Raw genomic sequence first — 10,174 nt, 5'->3', positions numbered from 1 at the left:
CATCGCAGACGGAGGACAAAATTGCTTCAGTCCTTGGTTAATCTCCACCAATTCGTTATATTTTCTGCCTTGCCATACAAATTGTACTCGCTTTCTTCTGTATATCACCCTCAGCAGCTTCACGAAATCGTCATCTATGCCTTCGTGCATGAGAATATCCCGTAAGAATTCCCCTTCTACGTTGTTGTATATAGGCTCCGTTAATACCTAGTAAGGCTATTCATAAAGGTCTCTTCCGAGTTACTGAAATTTCTGTGCACTGAGTTAGTACAAACATATTATCATCTATGCGTCTGGCTGATCCCCGTTCTCTACCCACTTCGACATATCTAATTTGATGGCTCGCATTAACATCTTTATATCGCCGATGCAACTGTAAATGGCCTGTACGAGATCGTGTTGTCTTTATCACCTTTGCATTTATAAATGAGGTTCATCTTGCTTTAATACCATCCAGCCGGAATTCTCTTCGTTTTAATCGCTTGCTCAACGCCTTTAGTTAGCAGTGCCTTGCTCTTTGGACCCAAGTGTTTGATTAGCTGTATTGGGAATTCGTTGGGTCGTGCGGCCAAGCTTTTAGGGTCATTTTCTTCTCCTTTTTCCTAGTTTAAGCTTTCTATTCTAAATTTTGATCTCTCAGGCTTCTCTGTTTCTGCTGGATTTGTTTTAGTCTGAACTGCGCTTTTTCCTGCCGACGTTATTCCTAATAACGTCTCTGATGTACCGCAGCGCGTCGTCTCCTACAAAGATGTTCGCGCATTCATCGCATATACCCGTTTGCGAATTTTTACTTGCACCCCCGAGTGCTTTTACATGGCTCTAGAATCTTTTTAGCGCGCCTTTGTCTCTTTTGAGAATGTTATGCACCCAATGCTCACTTGTGCATTTAATTTTCTTATTTTCACGAACCAATTCGCAACGCTTTCTTTTCCACGTATTTGTTCCATCTAAGGGGCACTTCTTCTTCGTTTAATCCCAACTTTTTGGCTTCTGGATGATCTCTAGACGCCTAATTACGCTACTCTACAGTTTGCCTTATTTTCTTGTTGAAGCACTTGTTTGGTTACCTCTTTCCAATCCAACAATTCTTACATTTATTTGTGATATTTGTGTTATTTCCTGCTGCATAACGTCTTCCAGTTACTTATATTCCCACACTGTTGTAGGGAGCGCCTTCATTTATTTTTTAGATAACTTTTTATATCTCTGTTATTTGATTGTCATTTTCTGTTACTTGATTTAAGGTTAAACGTTTATGACCGCTATCCAGGCTATGTTTCCCATGCTCATCCACCATCATTTGGTCTGGTCGATCGTAGCGTGTTTCTAAAGTTAAGGCGTAGTCGATAAATGTGCCGCTAATCTATAAATTCTCCGTACATGTCTATCTTAACCTTTGCTACTTCCTATCTCGCCTAATCGGCATGCCTACGCCTCCGCCTTTTCTTGACTCAGTTATTCGTTACAGCCCTCCTATATAAGATTGGAAATAACCGGGAGCTGCTCCAAATCTCGTAACTTCTTTCCAGTCAACGTGGACACGCTAAGAGTGTCGTCATTGAGCTGGGTTTGAATTTCCAGCCATTTTTCCATGCTTGCAACCACTCTGCATGTTTATGTCACAGATTTTACCGTCGGTATAGTTATCTTTTGTGCGTACGTTCTTAACTCCATGTGGTCTAATTCGGCTGCTTGCCGTTGTGTCGCTACAATCAATACCTGTTCTACCTTCCTGATTGCTTGGGGCCCGCCTAAGGAAAGCTAATGCGCGTGCAGTAAGTTGCGCTCGAACCAGTGTTATTATACACTATCACTAAAGTTTATCCCGTCACGCACAAAAGCGCTTTCGCCGTCTTTTCTGCGTACTTCTCGGTTGATGTGAATGACCGTAAAGTTCATGGCCCGGGATTGCGTCCAAATATCCCCGTTTACAGGAAGCGCTGCCTTTTCTTTTCCATGCGCCTGCCTTTCAATCTCTGACACCACGCACTCTGCGACTTTCACTTCCTTTGAAACACTCCGCGTATGGGTAACCCCTTTGACTGTTTGCTTCGCGATCCTTGTCCCCCGTCCATCTAGTACGGCTGTATCGGTCGCGTCGATATTGGCGTTGCGCATAGACAGCTCGAATTCCCTGTCGCCTGGCATCGGTTCGGACCTCTGTTGGACGGGTGGGTCGAAATGCGGCAAGATAGGCGGCGTGGTGAGAATAGTGGTGAGCTGAGAAAAAGCGCCAGCTTGAGTCGGGTCCCATGTAAAGGCGCGTCTTTCTTGGGCAGATCAATATACGGCCGCGTGATCGCTGCTGAATCCTTTACGAAGCGTCGGAAATGCGCACAACATCCCACGAAACACCGGACTTCGTTGGCTGGCTAGGGCTAAGGAAAGGAAGTCACAGCACCACTCTATTCCCGTGTCCGCTTCTATAGCTGAAGCACCAACAAGTGGCAGCGAACCGAACTCTGTCGTCGGCTGAAGTGCTGTGATACTCAGACAATGTTTTCAGAATATACGCTCACACACGCATCACAAGCGAATTACAACACACTGGACCGTCTAGTGGCTCCGCAGTGTGTTCATTTGGAAAAGGCATTCTCTACACCACAGCCGAAAGACATGGCATTCAATAACCTTGAGTGGTACGAGTGAGAGGGGAACCTGGCTGTATACACGGCTTATACATAACGCGTCCCTGCGGCGCCAATACGGTGACCCGATACATTGCTTTACGACTGATCGCCATTACGTCGACATTCATCGTGGGATGGCTTCTGCGGGAATTTTTTAGAGATCAAAGTTGAAAAGGGACGATTTCACTGAGAGTTGGCTTGCGAAGGCTGGATGCGTGTCGCAGTGCTCCCTGCAAGTTTGTTTGCTTCCTCCATGCCCGCATCTCACCTTCACGATTTCGACAAAAACATGAATTCCCTGATGTGACTTACAACTTGGTGTCAGTGTTATGCAAGTCAACGTCATGCAAACGTTTCCTTTCGCTATGGAGTCATGACGCTGTGAATTCTTGGGGAAAATGTGCATCGGTGGGACTCGGGTTGTAGGCAAGAGTGAAAAAAAGACTATAAGACAGTCGGTGGGAATACAGAATTCGGCAGTAAATCCTTAGTATACTTGCGGTCTTTCTATTTGTTTATTGCGCGTAGCAATGTTGCTGTGTCTTCGTTTTTGTCTTTCATCTTTGCGGAAAAATTCGCAACTCCTCTTTGTCGTTTACGACCACTTGTGTAATCATAAAGCACTTCAGGTACTGCAATGACTTCAGCTCCGGGCAGGCGTATACGGGCCTGCAGCCACCCAGCAAGAAACACACTGAGGCACAACACATGAGAACTGGTAATTATGCCTTTGCTTCAAAAGAGACGCCGGTACCTGGCGGCGTTTCCTTGTCATCACGTGACTTGCTGGCTGCGTGGAGCTCTGCATGCGCGTTCGGAGCGCGAGCTGCGCGTTTTGCTCGCGATCAATTCGTTCCACGTCTGCCATCGGAACCTGGCTGCCAGAATCAGCGCTCCCGAAGCCTCGCGCGTTCCATCAGAGCCTGGCCAGCTTCAAGGCATGTCAACCGTCGCTTCTCGAAAGCGCTCCAGGAGAAAGAAGTTTAAGCCCAAGCTCTCGTTCGGCTCGGCAAGCGGCCGTCCCAGCAGCTTGCCGTCGAACATGATGGCAAACCATCCAGAACTCTTGGCCCTTCTCAAGATGCAGCTGAAACCTGACGTTCCTGGAAACGCGACAGAACCAGCTGCTTCCCAGCACTGTTCCAACGATGACATGCTGGCTACTCCAGAGACAACGCCGAGTGAGAATTGTGGAATGCTCGATCATCATCGTATGGCGCCGTGTTTTGGGACAGCAAGGATTGCGAGGCAAGTGTGTACATAGTGGATATCGTGAGGCAACTGCAAGAACTGCTGCAAGGGAAGGGCGCGTCCCAGGAGGACGACCTGATCAAAGCGCTGAGCCTTTCGCATGCTCTAGTCGTTGGATTATGCGACACCCTGACTGCGTTTCTGGACTGGCGCCGAGGATCTCAAGTGGTGGACGAGCATGTGTACTCGTTTGTTTTTACGAGCACCACGATATTACCAATTTTTTCTTTAATTTTACGCTCTTACCGTTTAAATGTATTTTCTTCATTTTCACAATGTCTCAGTTTACTTGTGTAATAAATTATTCTGCTTGATCGTGTAGTATGTAACCGCTTTCTTGAAAGTAATAACACGAAAATCATGCATTCACTTCAGGGCGCATACTGAAATTAAGAAAGAGATGCCGAGCAACTGTGGAGTCATGTTTTTCTTGCAGAAATATATAGGTTAGCACCAAATGAGATAAACTCGTCCATAAAAGGGCTACGAAATGAATTGACGTTTTAGCTACGTGAATGAAAAGTTTTATTCGTCCCAGTCTACTAGAGAGAGAAAACGCTAAAGAAATAGCTTGACGTCTGAAGCCGAGAAAACAAGTCCAAATATACATGGACAAGGATCACCTAAAACCACACTTTGTGTCAGCATGCAAAGACGAAATAACATTTCAAAAGGACATAATATGAAAATGAAATATTGAGGAGTGAAATATCTACAACAAAATTGCAAGCAAGAAAAATGTATACGAATAGGGTATCATAAAGCTTTATTCGTTCGAGCTTATTGTTACGCGAATGAAATAATAATATTGCTGCAGATTATATACTTATACAATATATTTACAAAGCAAGTGCAGCGCGGAAAAGTGGCAATTGTTGGCCTTAGTGAAATGAAGCTGTGGGGCATCGATCTCGAATCGGTCAGGGAAAATATTTTTATTTTTAGCATCTTTAAGAGGTAAGTATCTGGCAGCTCGAGCCAGGTGCCACGTAGTTCTTCGTCGGGCGACTGCGCTCATCTTTGAAGAGCCGAACGCACGTAGTATTACCCCCAGTGGAAGATATATCAAAGTACTGTCCCGGTCCGTGTAAAGATCTGTGCCAACGCCAGAGTGATAAGGTTTGAGGTGTGAGACATGCACATTGCACAACATTATTAAACTGTGGCATAGGTGAGGTAGTGGGAGTGGTGGAGACCACCTCATATGTAACGGCAGTCACGGCACGAAAGACGCTGTATCGTCCCGCGTAGAGAGGAGCTTTTCCTAGAGTCCAACGTTATGAAATGAGGAACAGAATAATATACTGGAAGACGCAGGCGAAGAGCTCGCCTGTTTGTGTCGTTGTTCAAAGAAACGCCTTTGGTTTTCTCTAGAAGTCAAGAAGCTAGTGCGGAAAATCATGCGAGTTTGTGCAGCCGGGGTCACGGCCTGATGCGCACATTGGGTGGCCGGCACTGCTACTTGTGGAAGGAAGGTGTCAAGTGGTATGTGAGTTCTCGGCCGAACAACTGAAAAAGCGGGGAATGACCAGCCGTGTTTTGACGTGTAGGATTATATGAAATTGGGACATATGGTTGAGCGACATCTCAATCACTGTGGTCAGATGAGACATACTTGAACAAAAATCATGAGCCATTCCACTCTGTGAATGTGGATCATCAGCGAAGCTGTTTAGCACACGAACGAGAGGTGACACATAATTCTGAAGAAATGTAGGAACTCATTTAATGTAATTTTGTATAGATTCGCTTGGACGACGGGACCACCTTCTTGAAGAGTCGGAGGAAACTAGACGCGTGTGAAGTTTCGATGGAACCGCCACCACGGAAGAGCGGAAGGAAATGAAATGCCAAGCACTTTGAACTCCGACAAAGAGAGGATGGTGCGAACGTAGACATGGCCGACGCGGGTCAAAGTGTAGTATCTGTTCTAATCTGCTTAATATCTGATACGGGTTCTATCAGGGCTCAAATATCGAACTTATTTTTGCAAGTTGGCGGAGTACTTGAAGCTTGCTTCACCTCCGCCGGCGGTTCGCCCGGTATTGCACTACTTCCGGGATCGGCCCACAGTTTTTGCACATGCAGAACGAACATCCACTGAACGCTAGCCATGAATAGCTTCGCTGTAGAACATGTCTTTAAAGGTTTGATTAAAACACTCTTCGAGAACACTTGGTAAGACGTGGTGAGCTGATGGCGTGATGGACAAGACCGAACTTTCTGGGTAATGATCTTTGACAGGAATTTATATTTTCGGTCAGTCACCAGTTGGCGTCTGGTTCCATGTTGGAAAATAACGTTGTGGCGTAGAAAATGGGCAACATCTGTGGCGCACCTTGTTGATAGCGCTCGGGTTGTGCATAGTGCCTGGCATAATCTATAGCGACAGCTACCCACTTGTTGCCAGATGTGGACACAAAAATAGCCAAGTAAATCAAAGCCAATGCAAAATAATGACTCCGGCGCGATGTCGAGCGGTTAAAGATGCCCTGGAAGAGGAGCCAATAGCGTTTAGAGGCTTTGGAATTGCCCACAAGCCGCAATGTATTTTGGTACCAAGTGGGCGAGGCTAGGTCACTCGTCGACGGATCCTGTCGAAAGTTGGAGATACGCCGAGGTGGCCGGCAATATGTACGTCGTGGAGTTCATAGAAAGTAGTCAAACAGAGTCGTTTGGGGACGACGAGGGGGAGTGCTGGACCACCAGGCTGAATGTTGTGGCGGTATACTGCACCATTCTTGAGAACTAGTAAGCGAAAGGATGGGTCGGAAGGCGAAATTTCAAGGCAGTCAATGAGGCCCCGCAAGGAGTCGACACAGCTTTGCTCGCTGTCGACGTGGGTCAGCAGAAAAATTGAAAAAATGTATGCGTGTGCATCGATGTTGACGGTAGGAGTTACATAAACAGGGTAACGAGATAAATCATCTGCGTCTTGATGGAAGTTGCCGGATTTGTAAACAAACGTACATGAATATTTTCGCAGACGCGTAGAGGTCAGTGACCAAAACAGCCCATAGAGTCCCTGAATGAGGAAAGCCAGCAGAGCGCGTGATGGTACTTGATTCATGAAAAGGGCCTGCCGTATAAATATAGACTAAATTTCGAAATTACCCAGACAAGAACAAGACATTCATTGTTCAACCACTTAGCTGATTTCCTCTTTCCAATCCAACAATATTCTTGCAATGTCTGTGTTACTTCCTGCTGCATAACGTCTTCCAGTTACTTGTATTCCCAGATTGTTGTAGGGAGCGCCTTCATTTACAGCTCTTTTGTTGCAATCTATGGGTTTTGATTTTCATTCATATTTAAGAATTCTTATGCTATAGGCTGGTGTATTCCAAAGGATATCTTCCAAATTTAAGGTTAAAGGTTTATGACCGATATCCAGGCTATGCTTCTCATGTTCATCTACCATCATTTGGTCAAGTTGATCGTAGAGCGTTTCTGAAATTAAGACGTAGTCGATAAATGTGCCGCTAATCTATAAATTCTCCGTCCGTGTCTCTCTTCCTCTTTGGTATTTGCTATCTCGCCTAATCAGCATGCCTACGCATCCGCCTTTTCTTGACTCAATTATACGTTACATTCTGCCGCTTGCCGGTGTGTCGCTACAGTCGAAACCTATTCGACCTTCCTGATTGCCTGGGTCCCTCATAAAGAAAGCTAGTGCGCGTGCAGTGAGTCGCGATCCAACCGGTGTTACTATACACTATCGCTAAGGTTTATGTCGTCACGCACGGAAGGGCTTTTGCCGCCTTTTCAGTTCACCTCTCGGTTGATGTGAATGACCATAAAATAACTGCCCGGGATTGCGTCCAAATATCTCCGTTTACTGGAAGCACTGCCCTTTCTTTTCCGTTCCCCTTCCTTCCAACCTATGGCACCATGCACCGTGAGACTTTCACTTCCTTTGAAACATTCCACGTATGGGTAACCGCTTTGGCTATTTGCTTCGCGATCCTTGTCTCCCGTCCATTCAGTACGGCTGTATCGGTTGCGTCGACGTTGGCGTTGCGCATAGACGGCTCGAATTCCCTGTCGCCTGGCATCCGTTCGGACCTCTGTTCGACGGGTGGCTCGAAATGCGGCAAGATAGGAGGCGTGGTAAGAATAGTGGTGAGCTGGGAAACAGCGCCAGCTTGAGTCAGATCCCATGTAAAAGGTACGTCTTTCTTGAGCAGATCAGTAAGAGGCCGTGTGATCGCTGCAAGATTTACGAAGCGTTGGAAGGGGGTACACAGTTCCACGAAACACCGGACGTCGTTGGCTGGCTTGGGCTAAAAAAAAAGAAGTCACAGCATCACTTTTTTCTCGGGTCCGCTTCTATAGCCGAAGTATCAACAAGCGACAGTGAACCGTAATTTGTCGACGGCTGAAGTACTGTGATACTCACACAATCTTGTGAGAATATACGCTCACACACGCATCACACGCGGAATACAACACAGTGGACCGTCTAGTGGCTTCGCAGTGAGTTGATTTGTACAGCGAGTCTCGACACCACAACCCAAAGACATGGCATTCAATCACCTCAAATGGTGCGAGTGAGAGGGGAACCCGGCGGTATACACGGCTTACACATAACGCGTCTCTGCCGCGGCAATACGGTGGCCGGCTACATTGCATCACTACTGATTGCAATTACGTCGACATTCATCGTGAGATGGCTTCTGGCGGAATATTTTAGTGGGAATGGCGGAGGCCACCTCATATGTAATGGGATTCACGGCACGAAGGACGCTGTATCGGCACGCGTACGAGAGAGGAGCTTTTCCTAGCGTGCAACGTTACGAAATGAGAAAAATAATAAGATACTAGGGAACGCAGGCGAAGAGCTCGCGTCTTCCCGTCGTTGTTCATAGAAACGGTGTTGGTTTTCTTGAGAGCTCAAGAAGCCAGTGCGGAAAATCTTCCCGTGTTTGTGCAGCCTGAGTTACAGGTTAATTCTTGTGCACATTGGCTGGCCGGCTGGAAGCAAGGTGTCCAGTGGCAATGTGGGTTACGCCTAATTTATCACTTCTGGAATTCGCTTTATTTCCTAATTCAACTACTTGCATGGTTATCTCTTTCCAATCCAACAATTCTCTTATTTATTTTCTTGCGATGTCTGTGTTATTTTCTGCGGCATAACATCTTCCAGTTACGTATATTCCCAGACTGTTGTAGGAAGCACGTGCATCTATTTCTGAGATGTTATTTGATTTTCCTTCATGTTTAAGAATTCTGATGCTATTGGTTCGTGTTTTACTTTAGCATCTCTCCCAAATTTAAGGTTAAACGTTTATGACCGCTATCCAGGCTATGTTTCCCGTGTTCATCTATCATCATTTAGTCTGGTCAATCATAGAGCGTTCCCGAACTAAGGCGTAGCCAATAAACTTGCCGCAAATCTATAAATTATCCATACATGTCTTTCTTACTCATTGCTACTTCCTACCTCACCTAATCAGCATGCCTGCGCCTCTGCCTTTCCTTGACTGAGTTATTAGTTACCGCCCTCCTATATAATATTGCCAATAACCGGGAGCTGCTCCAAGTCTCGTAGATGCTTTTCAGTCAAGACGCACACGATAAGAGCTTCGTCATTCAGCTCGGTTTGAATTTCCAGCCATTTTTCCTGCTTCGGACCACTCTGCATGTTTATGTCACCGATTTACAGTCGGTATAGTTATCGTTTGTGCGTACTTTCTTAACTCCTTGTGGTATAATTCTGCCGCTTGCCCGGTGTGTCGCAACAGTCAATGCCTCTTCGACCTTCCTGATTGCCTGGAACCCGCCTAAAGAAAGCTAATGCGCGTGCAGTGAGTCGCACTACAAACGGTGCTACTGCAGACTATCGTTAAAGTGTATACCGTCTCGCACAAAAGCGCTTTCGCCGCCCTTTCTGTGCACTTCTCGGTTGAGGCGAATGACCGTAAAATTCATTTCCCGGGATTGCTTCCAAATATCCCCGCTTACTGGAAGTTCTGCCCTTTTTTTTTCCATGCCCCTGACTTTCAACCTCTGGCACCATGCACTCTGCGACTTTCACTTCCTGTGAAACACTCCGCGTATCGGTAACCCCTTTGACTGTTTGCTTCGCGATCCTTGTCCTCCGTCTCCTCAGTATGGGTGTATCGGTCGCGTCGACGTAGGCGTTGCGTATAGACGGCTCGAGTTCCCTGTCGCCTAACATCGATTGGGACCTCTGTTCCACTGGTGGGTCGAAATGCTGCAAGATAGGAGGCGTGGTGAGAATAGTGCTGAGCTGAGGAAAAGCGCCAGCTTGAGACGGATCCCACGTAAAA

At 46.5% G+C, this 10,174-nt stretch overlaps 1 pseudogene; it reads left to right on the top strand.

Annotated features, from left to right (window-relative positions):
• The first annotated feature begins 5,778 nt into the window (after positions 1–5,778).
• On the top strand, positions 5,779–5,957 carry LOC126520972 (U2 spliceosomal RNA; annotated as a pseudogene).
• The last annotated feature ends 4,217 nt before the right edge of the window (positions 5,958–10,174 follow it).

Source organism: Dermacentor andersoni, chromosome 3 (assembly GCF_023375885.2).
Source record: "Dermacentor andersoni chromosome 3, qqDerAnde1_hic_scaffold, whole genome shotgun sequence".
NCBI classification, from domain to species: domain Eukaryota; kingdom Metazoa; phylum Arthropoda; class Arachnida; order Ixodida; family Ixodidae; genus Dermacentor; species Dermacentor andersoni.
This window is presented reverse-complemented; position numbering and strand designations above follow the sequence as displayed.